This window comes from Bos taurus, chromosome 2 (genome assembly GCF_002263795.3).
Source record: "Bos taurus isolate L1 Dominette 01449 registration number 42190680 breed Hereford chromosome 2, ARS-UCD2.0, whole genome shotgun sequence".
Lineage (NCBI taxonomy): Eukaryota > Metazoa > Chordata > Mammalia > Artiodactyla > Bovidae > Bos > Bos taurus.
The window spans coordinates 29,654,709-29,666,888 of NC_037329.1; positions in this window are offsets into that span (position 1 = coordinate 29,654,709).

A 12,180-nucleotide genomic window follows, 5' to 3' on the forward strand; every position below is an offset into this window, starting at 1 on the left:
ATACACAAGATACTTAGTGTCTTATAATTTGATCTCATTTCTCAGAATTATCTCATTATCAGAATTCTGATAGCTCTTATGTCTACATTTATTACCTCAGTACAAATTAACCTAAATGATATCACAATTCTTAAAATGTATTCACAACACATTGTAATCAAAGCAAACAGCTATAAATTTAACTTTGTCTCTATGTAAATCATTTCTATATTCACTTGACAACAGTACTCAACAAAATGGAAAATTTTTTAAATTTCCATATATAATTTGAATAGATTTAGTTGTCTAATGAGTGCATGTGTCCACATATGCAGTCATTAATAACACCATTCCCTTTCATAGAGGAAGACAGATCTATCTAGTCACCATCATTACAATCCTCACTTATAAATATTTGGAAGGCAGATTGTTGAGAAAAAATATGCACTGAACTGGAGCTCAAGATAACTAGTTTTTAGTTGAGCTCTGCTAATAAATACCTATGACATTCAAAAACAAAAAAAAATTTTTCATATTTATGGATCAGTTTTCCAGAATGTACAATAAGTAATCTAGGGATATGGTGAATGTGCCCAAGGCAATTCCCTTTGGAGAATGATTTCAATGACTTTATAATGTGGGGAAGTGTAATTAACTAAAATATTCTATTCAAGTATGGTAGGGAGAATATTGGCTCCCCACAAATGGTGATATCCTGGAAACTGTAACTATGGTAGGCTACAGTGCAAGAGGGCATTAAGTTTGGAGACAGAATTAAGCTTGCTAATCAGCTGGATTTGAGATAGGGAGAGTCTCCTAGATTATCTGGGTGGGCCAAATGTAATAAGGGTCCTTATAACATGGAAGAGAGATGCAATAAAGTTAGTGTTAGAGTGATGGAGCATGAGAAAGGCTTGCCTAGCTATTGTTGGCTTTCAAGATGGAAGAGGATCACAAGTCAGAAACTATGGGCCAAACTAAGAAGCTAGACAAGGATAGGAAACAGATTCTTCTCTTGAGTCCCCAGAAGGAAAGCAGCCGAGCTGTCACCCTGGTTTTAGCCCACGGAAAACCATTCTCAGCTTCTGACGTCCAAATAGTGATATAATAAATTTGTCTTAATCCACCAAGTTTGTTATGATTATAGAGCAGTAAGAAATACATCATTAAATAAACAGCAGCATAACAAATACTGAAGGTGAAAAAGCCAGTTTCCAAATTACTACACAGGTGGTGCTAGGTGGTAAAGAACCCACCTGCAAATGCAGGAGAGGAAAGTGAGGCATGTTCGATCCCTGGGTCGGGAAGATTCCCTGGAATAGGAAATGGCAACCCATTCCAGTATTCATGCCTGGAGAATCCCATGGACAAAAGAGCCTGGTGGGTTACTGTTCACAGGCTCAGCAAAGAATCAGACATGATTGAAACACCATAGCACAGCACATCAAGATTAATAAAATGTCAATTTTCCAGAAAAAAATATTATAATACATACAAAGAAATGGAAAAGTGTGACCCATACACAGGAAAAAACAGAAGGCAACAGAAATTATGAGAGGTCCCAGATATCACATTTAATAGGCACAGGCTCTGAAGGAGCTATTATAAACATGTTTAAAGAACAAAAAAGGAACCACTTAAAGAAGATATAAGACAATGTCACGTCAAATAGAGAATAAAGAATCAAATGGAAATACTGCAGTTGAAAAGTAGAGTAACCCAAAGTGTGTGTGTGTGTGTGGGGCAGGGGGGGGGTGGGTGGGGGAATACATAAAGGGATCAATAGTTTATTTGAACTGGTCTAAGAATCAAGAAACTTAAAGACAGATTAATAGAGAATTACACAATCTGAAAAATAGAGAAAAGGATGAAGAAATTAACAGAGCCTCAGAGAAATGTGAGACACCATTAAATGTACCAACGTATACATAATGGAGAGTAAAGAGAGAAAGCAAGAAAAAAATAGAAAATTAATGACTGAAAAAGTCTCAATTTGATTTAAAAAATTATTTTAGACAACCAAGAAGGTCAATGAACTTCAACTACTTGCTCTACATAGATTTTAGCCTATGAACACTGATGCTATCAACTAGAGTTGCCTGACGGGTCTCAGTTGGGCCCATATTACTTGTGGTAAGGCCCCAGAGACATTTCCCCGCCTAGAGTCAACGTTATGACTGGACCCATCTCTGTGGTTACTATGATTGCAAGATGCACTTCAAAAACAAACATCAGGGAAATGTGGGGAAGAAAAGGGTTTACTATGGTCAGGTCCAAAAGGACGCAGGATACACCTGGAGCTACCCAAAAAGGTCCCAAGTAGAGAGAGAAAGAGAAAGCATGGAATGGGATTAATTGGAGTTCTGCCTTTATTGGGATTGATAGTGGAGAGCTGAGGGTTTTGAGGGCTTGCTTTGTTGGTAAATTTACAACATAAGAAAGGGAATTACATTAAATGAAGATAAACACAGGGTTACTCAAGTAGTCAGTTATTTAGGTCACCCATTACTTTCTAAATTTAAAATTAAATCATAAAATAAGTGAATCCTAGACTTGTCAATGGAGAAGGAAATGGCAACCCACTCCAGTATTCTTGCCTGGAAAACCCCATGGACGGAGGAGCATGGTAGACTACAGTCCATGGGGTCACAAAGAGTTGGACATGACTGAGCGACTTCACTTTCACTTTCACTTTACTTTCTAAAAGCAAAACTTGGAGTGGGGGAACCTGGTGCTTTATCCAGTTTCGTAGAAAAATTACATTTATTCAAAAATGTCTTTGAAATTAATGTCTCAGTGATGAAAAGCTTAATGTTAGGCAACGACATTATAATCAAAAAGCTAATTATCAGGTTACACTACAGTAAAATAAACACAAAGAATCATACCCAGACACATCATACAAAATTGGCTGAAATTACTCAAACTCAAGAGTAAATTTTGATAGCATAAGAGAAGAACCACTTATCACATAGAAAGAAATCCAAATATGGTTAACAGTTGACGCAACCAGTTAACAGTTATGTTCAAAGACAGTGGGATAACATTCAAAGTACTTCAGAAAAACTGTCAACCTTCTGGTAAACAAAACAATTTTATTTTTTTAAAAGGTGAAATAATATTATACAGAGTGGAGTAAGCCAGAAAGAAAAATACCAATACAGTATACTAACACATATATATGGAACTTAGAAAGATGGTAATGATAACCCTGTATACGAGACAGCAAAAGAGACAGAGATGTATAGAACAGTCTTTTGGACTCTGTGGGAGAGGGCGAGGGTGGGATGATTTGGGAGAATGGCATTGAAACATGTAGAATATCATATATGAAACGAATCGCCAGTTCAGGTTCGATGCATGATACAGGATGCTTGGGGCTGGTGCACTGAGACAACCCAGAGGGATGGTACAGGGAGGGAGGTGGGAGGAGGGTTCAGGATGGGGAACACATGTACACCCGTGGTAGATTCATGTTGATGTATGGCAAAACCAATACAATATTGTAAAGTAATTAACCTCCACTTAAAATAAATAAATTTATATTAAAAAAAAGAATCAAGAAAGTTATAGGTTCTCCTCCACAATAATAAAAATAAATGAAAGAGCTTCTCTGTACAATTCTAGTCCATTTATGTACATAATGTATAACAACAGACAATAAAGTTAAATAAATATGTCAACCACACACAAAAAAAAGGTGAAATAAAGACATTTACCAAAAAAAAAACAAAAAACTGAGATAAAGGAAAATTTTAAGTTTGAAATCAAGCAACATTGAGATTAACTCAAATCCACATGAAAATCCAAACAGCACCAGTAAAAGTAATCATGTAATTATAAAAGACAAATATAAATGAATATTTTTTCTTTCTTCTCATATTTTAAAAACATTTTAAAACAATGTATTTGTAACTGAATTCTTGGAACAACAACATAGAAATGTAACAAATTTCCAAATAACGGAACAAAGGAGGTAGGCCGGAGGAACACTATATTAAAGTAAATAAATTATACTATATGGTAATGTGAATCTACAGAGACAAAGAGCAGCCAAAAAAGAAAACAGTTTAATACAACAAACTATAAATATATACTTGATTTCCATTCTTCTCTCACTTTTCTTAATTGACATAAAATTAAAGAGTGTACTAAAATTATATAACTAGTATATAACACAATATACTGTTAGGTAACATATACAGATATAATACATAGAATGGAATGACAAGGGAACAAGGAAATAGACCTCTATAGGAAGAACATTTCTATGTATCACTAGAATTAAGTTAATATAAACAAGGAAGTAGATTTTTATGAGATATAATAAGTTCTAATGCTTCCATTAATAATTTTTAAAATATAGCAAAAAATGAAAGAAACTTGAATGTTTCATTTTAAACATTAGTAAAGGAGGAAGAAAAATGACATGAGAACTATATAAAACAGTAAAATAATAGATTTAAATCCAATTACAGCAATAATGGTAAATATTAAAGGAATGAAAAATCAAAACGCAGAAACTGCAAGAGCAGATTTAAGAAAATGATCCAACTAAGGCTGTTTCCAGGAATTATATTTCAGATTTAAAAATACATATAGTTTCAAAGTAAATACGTGGAAAGGACTATGTCATACAAACAAAACCCATAAGAAAGATGCAGTGCCTGTACACATACCAGACAAAATACACTTTAGAACAGAAAATATTACTGGAGAGAGAACATTTTATAATAAAAACAAAGAGGCCAATCTATCAGGAAAATTTAACAATTAAACATATATGGAGCTAACAAAGTTCTGGAAAAGGTCAGTTTTCATTCCAATCCCAAAGAAAGGAAGTGCCAAAGAATGACCAAACTAGTACACAGTTGGACTCGTCTCACATCCAGCAAAGTAATGCTCAAAATTCTCCAAGCCAGGCTTCAACAGTATGTGAAGCATGAACTTCCAGATGTTCAAGCTGTATTTAGAAAAGGCAGAGGAACCAGATATCAAATTGCCAATATCTGCTGGATCATCAAAAAAGCAAGAGAGTTCCAGAAAAACATCTATTTATGCTTTATTGACTATGCCAAAGCCTTTGACTGTGTGGATCACAACAAACTGTGAAAAATTCTGAAAGAGATGGGAATACCAGACCACCTGACCTGCCTCCTGAGAAATCTGTATGCAGGTCAAGAAGCAACAGTTAGAACCAGACATAGAACAACGGGCTGGTTCCAAATCGGGAAAGGAGTACGTCAAGGCTGTACAATTTCACACTGCTTATTAAACGTATATGCAGAGTACATCATGAGAAATGCTGTACTGGATGAAGCACAAGCTGGAATAAAGACTGCCGGGAGAAATATTAATAACCTCAGGTATGCAAATGACACCACCCTTATAGCAGAAAACGAAGAAGAATGAAAGAGCCTCTTGATGAAAGTCAAAGAGGAGAGTGAAAAACCTGGCTTAAAACTTAACACTCAAAAAACTAAGATCATGGCATCTAATCCCATCACTTCATAGCAAATAGATGGGGAAACAGTGACAGACTATCTTTGGAGGTTCCAAAATCACTGCAGATCGTGACTGCAGCCATGAAATTAAAAGATACTTGCTCCTTGGAAAAAAAGTTATGACCAACCTAGACAGCATATCAAAAAGCAGAGACATTACTTTGCCAACAAAGGTCTGTCTAGTCAAAGCTATGGTTTTTCCAGTAGTCATGTACAGATGTGAGAGTTGGACTATAAAGAAAGCTGAGCACTGAAGAACTGATGTTTTTGAACTGTGATGTTGCAGAAGACTCTTAAGAGTCCCTTGGACTGCAAGAAGATCCAACCAGTCCATCCTAAAGGAAATCAGTCCTGATTACTCATTGGAAGGACTGATGCTGAAGCTGAAACTCCAATACTTTGGCCACCTGATGTGAAGAACTGACTCACTGGAAAAGACCCTGATGCTGGGAAAGATAGAAGGTGGAAGAAGGGATGACAGAGGATGAGATGGTTGGATGGCATCACTGACTCAATGGACATGAGTTTAAGTAAACTCCGGGAGTTGGTGATGGACAGGGAGGCCTGATGTGCTGCAGTCCATGGGGTCACAAAGAATCGGACATGACTGAGTGACTGACCTGAACAAAGTTCTATATACATAAAGCAAAACCTGAAAGATTTAAATGGAGCAACAGACAATTCAAAATAATAATTTGAGAGTTCAAGAGTCCACTTTCAATAGTGGGTAACCAACTACACAAAAGATCAAATAAATGGAAAATTTGAACACTAATCAATTAGACCTAATTGACACTCCACACAGCAACAGCAAAACACTCATTTTTCTCAAGTGCACATGAAACATTATCCAGTACAGATTACATGATAGGCCCTAAAACAGCCTTCAGTGAATGTAAAAGAACTGAGATCATGGAAGGTAAGTGCTCCAACACAAAGAGAGTGAAACTAGGTATCAGTAGCAGAAAAATTTTGAGAAATTGACATAAGGAAAAACTTTTAAATGCACTTATATAGCAAGCGAATCAAGTAAAAATCATGAGAATAAAATATTTAAGATAAATTAAAATAAAGACATATCATATTACAGAATGCAGCTAAACCAGTGGTTAATGTGAAGTTTATAATTATAAACTCCAACATTAAAAAAAGTGAAAGAATCTCAAAACAACAGCCTAACTTGCCAGAGTTCAGTTCAGTTCAGTTCAGCTCAGTCGCTCAGTCATGTCCGACTATTTGCAACCCCATGAATCGCAGCACACCAGGCCTCCTTGTCCATCACCACTTCCCAGAGTTCACTCAAACTCACGTCCATCAAGTCAGTGATGCCATCCAGCCATCTCATCCTCTGTCGTCCCCTTCTCCTCCTGCCCCCAATCCCTCCCAGCATCAGGGTCTTTTCCAATGAGTCAACTCTTCCCATGAGGTGGCCAAAGTACTGGAGTTTCAGCTTTAGCATCAGTCCTTCCAATGAACACCCAGGACTGATCTCCTTTAGAGTGGACTGGTTGGATTTCCTTGCAGTCAAGGGACTCTCTAAAGTAAGACATTGGAAAAATGAAAGCAAATTAAACCCAAAGCAAAAAGAATAAAAATAAATACATAAAAATTAGAGTATAAATGAGAGATCAGAATAGAAAGGAAGAAAAAAATAAGTTGGCTCTTTGAAAAAAAATTTTAATTACAAAGCTTTAGCTAGATTAAAAACAACAAAAAAGAAAATATTTAAATTACTGAAAGATGGTGCATTTCTACTGATGCTAAAAAAATTTTTTTAATGTTTTAAAGGGGATAAAATTCTATATCAATATATTAGATAATCTACATTAAGTGGACACATTCCTAGATGGACATAAACTTTTAAAATGAAAATAGGGAGAAACACCCCCAAATCCAAAAAGACCTGTAATAATTCGAGTTTGAATTAGTTTAAAAACTCTAAAAAGATAAGCACAGGCCCAGATCACTTCACTGTTGTATACTACCAAGCATTTAAGAAAAAATTACTATGAATTAATTCTTCACAAAGACTTTTAAAATAACAGAAGAGGTAAAGCTTCCTAAGACATTCTGAGGCCAGAATTACTCTAATATCAAAACCAGACGAAGCCATTTTTATGAACACTGTTCTAACACCCATTGTTAGAACACTATGGGTATCTATTAATAAAACATATATTATGTTTTCATAAAACATAAAAACAATTCTCAACACACTAGCAAGTTGAACCCAACAGCATATAAAAAGAACTATACATCATGAAGAAAAGTTTGAACCAAGACTAAAAGATTATTTTCCCAAAGTCAATTAACATAATATACCAAATCAATAATATACCTTGGAAAAGCTTGGTTTTCATTCCAATCCCAAAGAAAGGCAATGTCTAAGAATGTTCAAAATACCACAAAATTATGTTCATTTCACATGCTAGCAAAGTAATGCTCAAAATCCTTCAAGCAAGGCTTCAACAGTACATGAATCGACGACTTTCAGATGTACAAGTTGTATTTAGAAAAGGCAGAGGAACCAGAGATTAAATTCCCGACATGTTGGATCATGCAAAAAGCAACAAAACTCAAGAAAAACATCTACTTCTGCTTCATTGACTAAGCTAAAGCCTTTAACTATGTGGATCACAACAAACTGTGGAAAATCTTCAAGAGATGGGAATACCAGACCACCTTTCCTGCCTCCTGAGAAGCCTGCATGCAAGTAAAGAAGCAACAGTTAGAACCAGACATAGAACAAATGAACTGGTTCAAAATTGGGAAAGGAGTACATCAAGGCTGTATATTGTCACCCTGCTTATGTAACTTCTGTGCAGAGTATATCATGTGAAGTGCCAGGCTGGATGAAGCACAAGCTGGAATCAAGATTGCTAGGAGAAATATCAATAACCTCAGATATGCAGATGACACCACCTCAATGGAAGAAAGCAAAGAGGAACTAAGCACATCCTAATGAAGGTGAATGAAAAGCTGGCTTAAGACTCAACATTCAAAAAACTAAGATCATGGCATCTAGTCCCATCACTTCATGGCAAATAGATAGGGAAACAATGGAAACAGTGGCAGACTTTATTTTCTTGGGCTCCAAAATCACTGCAGATGGTGACTGAAGCCATGAAATTAAAAGAGGCTTGCTCCTTGGAAGAAAAGCTATGACAAACCTACACAGCATATTAAAAAGCAGAGACATCACTGTGCCAACAAAGGTCGATCTAGTCAAAGCTATGGTTTTTCCAGTAGTCATGTACAGATGTGAGAGTTGGACCATAATGAAGGCTGAGCTCCCAAGAATTGACGCTTTCAAACAGTGGTGCTGGAGAAGACTCTTGAGAGTTCCATGAACAGCAAGGAGATCAAACCAATCAATCCTAAAGGAAATCAGTCCTGAATATTCACTGGAAGGACTGATTGTGAAGCTCCAATGAGTCAATGGACATGAGTTTGCACAAATTCTAGGAGATAGTGAAGGACAGGGAAATCTGGTGTGCTGCAGTCCATGGAGTCTCAGAGTCGGACATGACTGAGCAACTGAACAACAACAACTCCATCGATAAGGTAAATGATAAAATACACATGCTTGTTTCAATATATGCCAAAACAGAACTGCAGCCCACCAGGCTCCTCTGTCCATGGGACTCTCCAGGCAGGAATACTAAAGTGGGTTGCCATTTCCTTCTCCAGGGGATCTTCCTGACCCAGGAATTGAACCCAGCTCTCCCACGTTGCAGGCAGATGCTTTATCGACTAAGCTACGCAGGAAGCCCCTGACAAAAACAGATACACCTTTACTATAAAAGCCAAGTATGAACAGAACTTTCCCAAACTAATAGGGAATCTATGGATTAAAAAAATTTGAAAAATGGTTAAAGACTGAATACTTACTCTCCCCCAAAATAAAGAAAAATAAAGGGACATCTATTTTGCCACTTTTATTCAACATTATGCTAGAGGTTCTAGCTAGGTCAATTAGAAGAAAAAAAAATATTCAAAGGAATACATATTGGGAAGAAATCAAACTATTTATACATACCATGATCTCATATATAGAAAATCCCAAGAAATCCCACCCTCAAAATATAACTAGCAGAATAATTGAGTTCAAATTATTTCCCAGCACAAGGTCAATATATTTAAAAAAATATTATTTCTGTACATTACTAGTGAACAGTCTGAAAAAAATAGTTTATAATAGCATCAAAGATAAAGAATTTAAAAGAACTGCAAAACTTATGCTCTGAAAACTAAAACATCACAAGAAATTAGGAGATACATAAATGAGTAATAAATACATGAAAAGATGGTCAACATCACTAACCACTAGAGAAAGCACATCAAAACTATGAGATAACATTCAACAGCAGCTGCTGCTGGTGCTGCTAAGTTGCTTCAGTCGTGTCCAACTCTGTGCGACCCCACAGATGGCAGCCCACCAGGCTCCTCTGTCCATGGGATTCTCCAGGCAAGAACACTGGAGTGGGTTGCCATTTCCTTCTCCAATGCATGAAAGTGAAAAGTGAAAGTGAAGTCACTCAGTTGTGTCCGACTCCTAGCATCAACAGCAGCTAGTACACCACAAATTACATGTTACATTTATATGAAATTCCCAGACTTAAAACTACTACATACAGATACAGAAAATAGTAGTTTCTTAGGGCTGCAGGATTTGGGGTGAAATAGGAGATGACTGCTAATGAATATGGGATTTCTTTTTGGAGTAATGAAAATGTTCTCAAACTGATGTAGTAATGGTAGTATGACAGAATATACTAAAATTTTTTAAAAACTTAAAAGAAATTTTGGTAAAAAGTTTATGGACAAAGTAGCATATCTTTATTTAAATGGGAACCTGTTTTTTATAGCTGTATATGAAGATGCAATTTCATGAAAAGTGTTACTCCCTTTTCAAAAAATAAAATATTATGGTAACTGTCACTGGCAAATGTTACCATCTCAAGAATCATTAAGCTGAATTATTGCAATTCTTCAAAATCAGCATCCTAGGTTAACTATTAGTCTTTTTCTGTAGCAAAAGATTTTTCCTGATGTAATTGAGTTGATTTCCTGTACTTCAAAAGGTAGATGGCAGTATATAAAGAATAAATAATGCTGATTTTAAGATAATCTTTTGGTTTTGGTAGAAGGCTAAATGATTTCAAGAACAGTTCTTCACTGGCTTTGTCAAAGTAATTTTTCTTTACTGTTTTTCACCAGCCGTAAGTAACATAAACCTTTGCCTGGAGATTGTAAGTGGCATGATGTGCAAGATTGACAAATATGACAATATATATGTAAATCCAGCTTTAAATATTGCATCTGAAATACAATAAGGATAACCACTTTCACAGTAGCTACAAAACACCAAATATCCACATTGAAAGCCATGTGGATATTGTTTTTAATTCCTTTGCATGGAACCCACAAAGTACATATAAACTTCAAGTTGTTAAGAATTCCCACGTTAGATGGGCAACTTGGTTGTAACGTCAGTTTATATTTTATAGCACCACTAACTCCTCACTCACATTCATAAGTCTCCAGAACTTAAAATCCACTCATGGCCATTAATTTAGACCACAGTAACTAGAGCATGTATGGATGTGAGAGTTGGACTGTGAAGAAAGCTGAGCACTGAAGAATGGATGCTTTTGAACTGTGGTGTTGGAGAAGACTCTTGAGAGTCCCTTGGACTGCAAGGAGATCCAACCAGTCCATTCTGAAGATCAGCCCTTGGTGTTCTTTGGAAGGAATGATGCTAAAGCTGAAACTCCTGTGGAGTTTCATTAACCTCATGCGAAGAGTTGATGCATTGGAAAAGACTCTGATGCTGGGAGGGATTCAGGGCAGGAGGAAAAGGGGACGACAGAGGATGAGATGGCTGGATGGCATCACCAACTCGATGGACATGAGTTTGTGTGAACTCTGGGAGATGGTGAGGGACAGGGAGGCCTGGCGTGCTGCGATTCATGGGGTCACAAAGAGTCGGACACGACTGAGCGACTGAACTGAACAGCGTTCTGGTATAAGGAAGGCTCTCCTTATTGACCCTCCTCAACTCTATGTATGCTTGATACACAGTGGATTAGGCATTGTCAGGGATTTTTAAGTCAATTGTAGAGCCAGACACTAAGATAAAGCCTTTAGGAGTAGGTCTTAAAATTTAATGACTGATGGAAAAACCAGATATCTTCCCACATATTCCATGAAGAAGTTACACCATACACTTGCCTTTTAAGCAAATGCATCTGTGCAGTGCAACAGCCTAAACTGCCATATATGGTGGTGCTGGCTTTGACTTCACATGAGTTGGAGAAAGCCCTGGGAATTGGTGATGGACAGGGAACCCTAGCGTGCTGCAGTCCATGAAGTCACAAAGAGCTGGACACAACTGAGTGATTGAACTGAACTAAAATGAACACAGTAGGCAATAGTTTCTTTAAATATTAGCCATACTATTTTAATTTGAAAATACCAACTACACTGAGAAATAATTATTACTCTGCATTCAGAGGCTTGCCTTTAGTATCTAAGTAGAACTAACATTTAGAGAATCTCACATATAAAAGGATCAAAGGACTTCTACAATTTTTACCTTTAATATTATTGATGGTGTTTATATCATTTTATATCTGAAGATGATTTGGCTCATTATTTAATGCATTACTCTAGTTGAAACTAAAGATATGAAAAC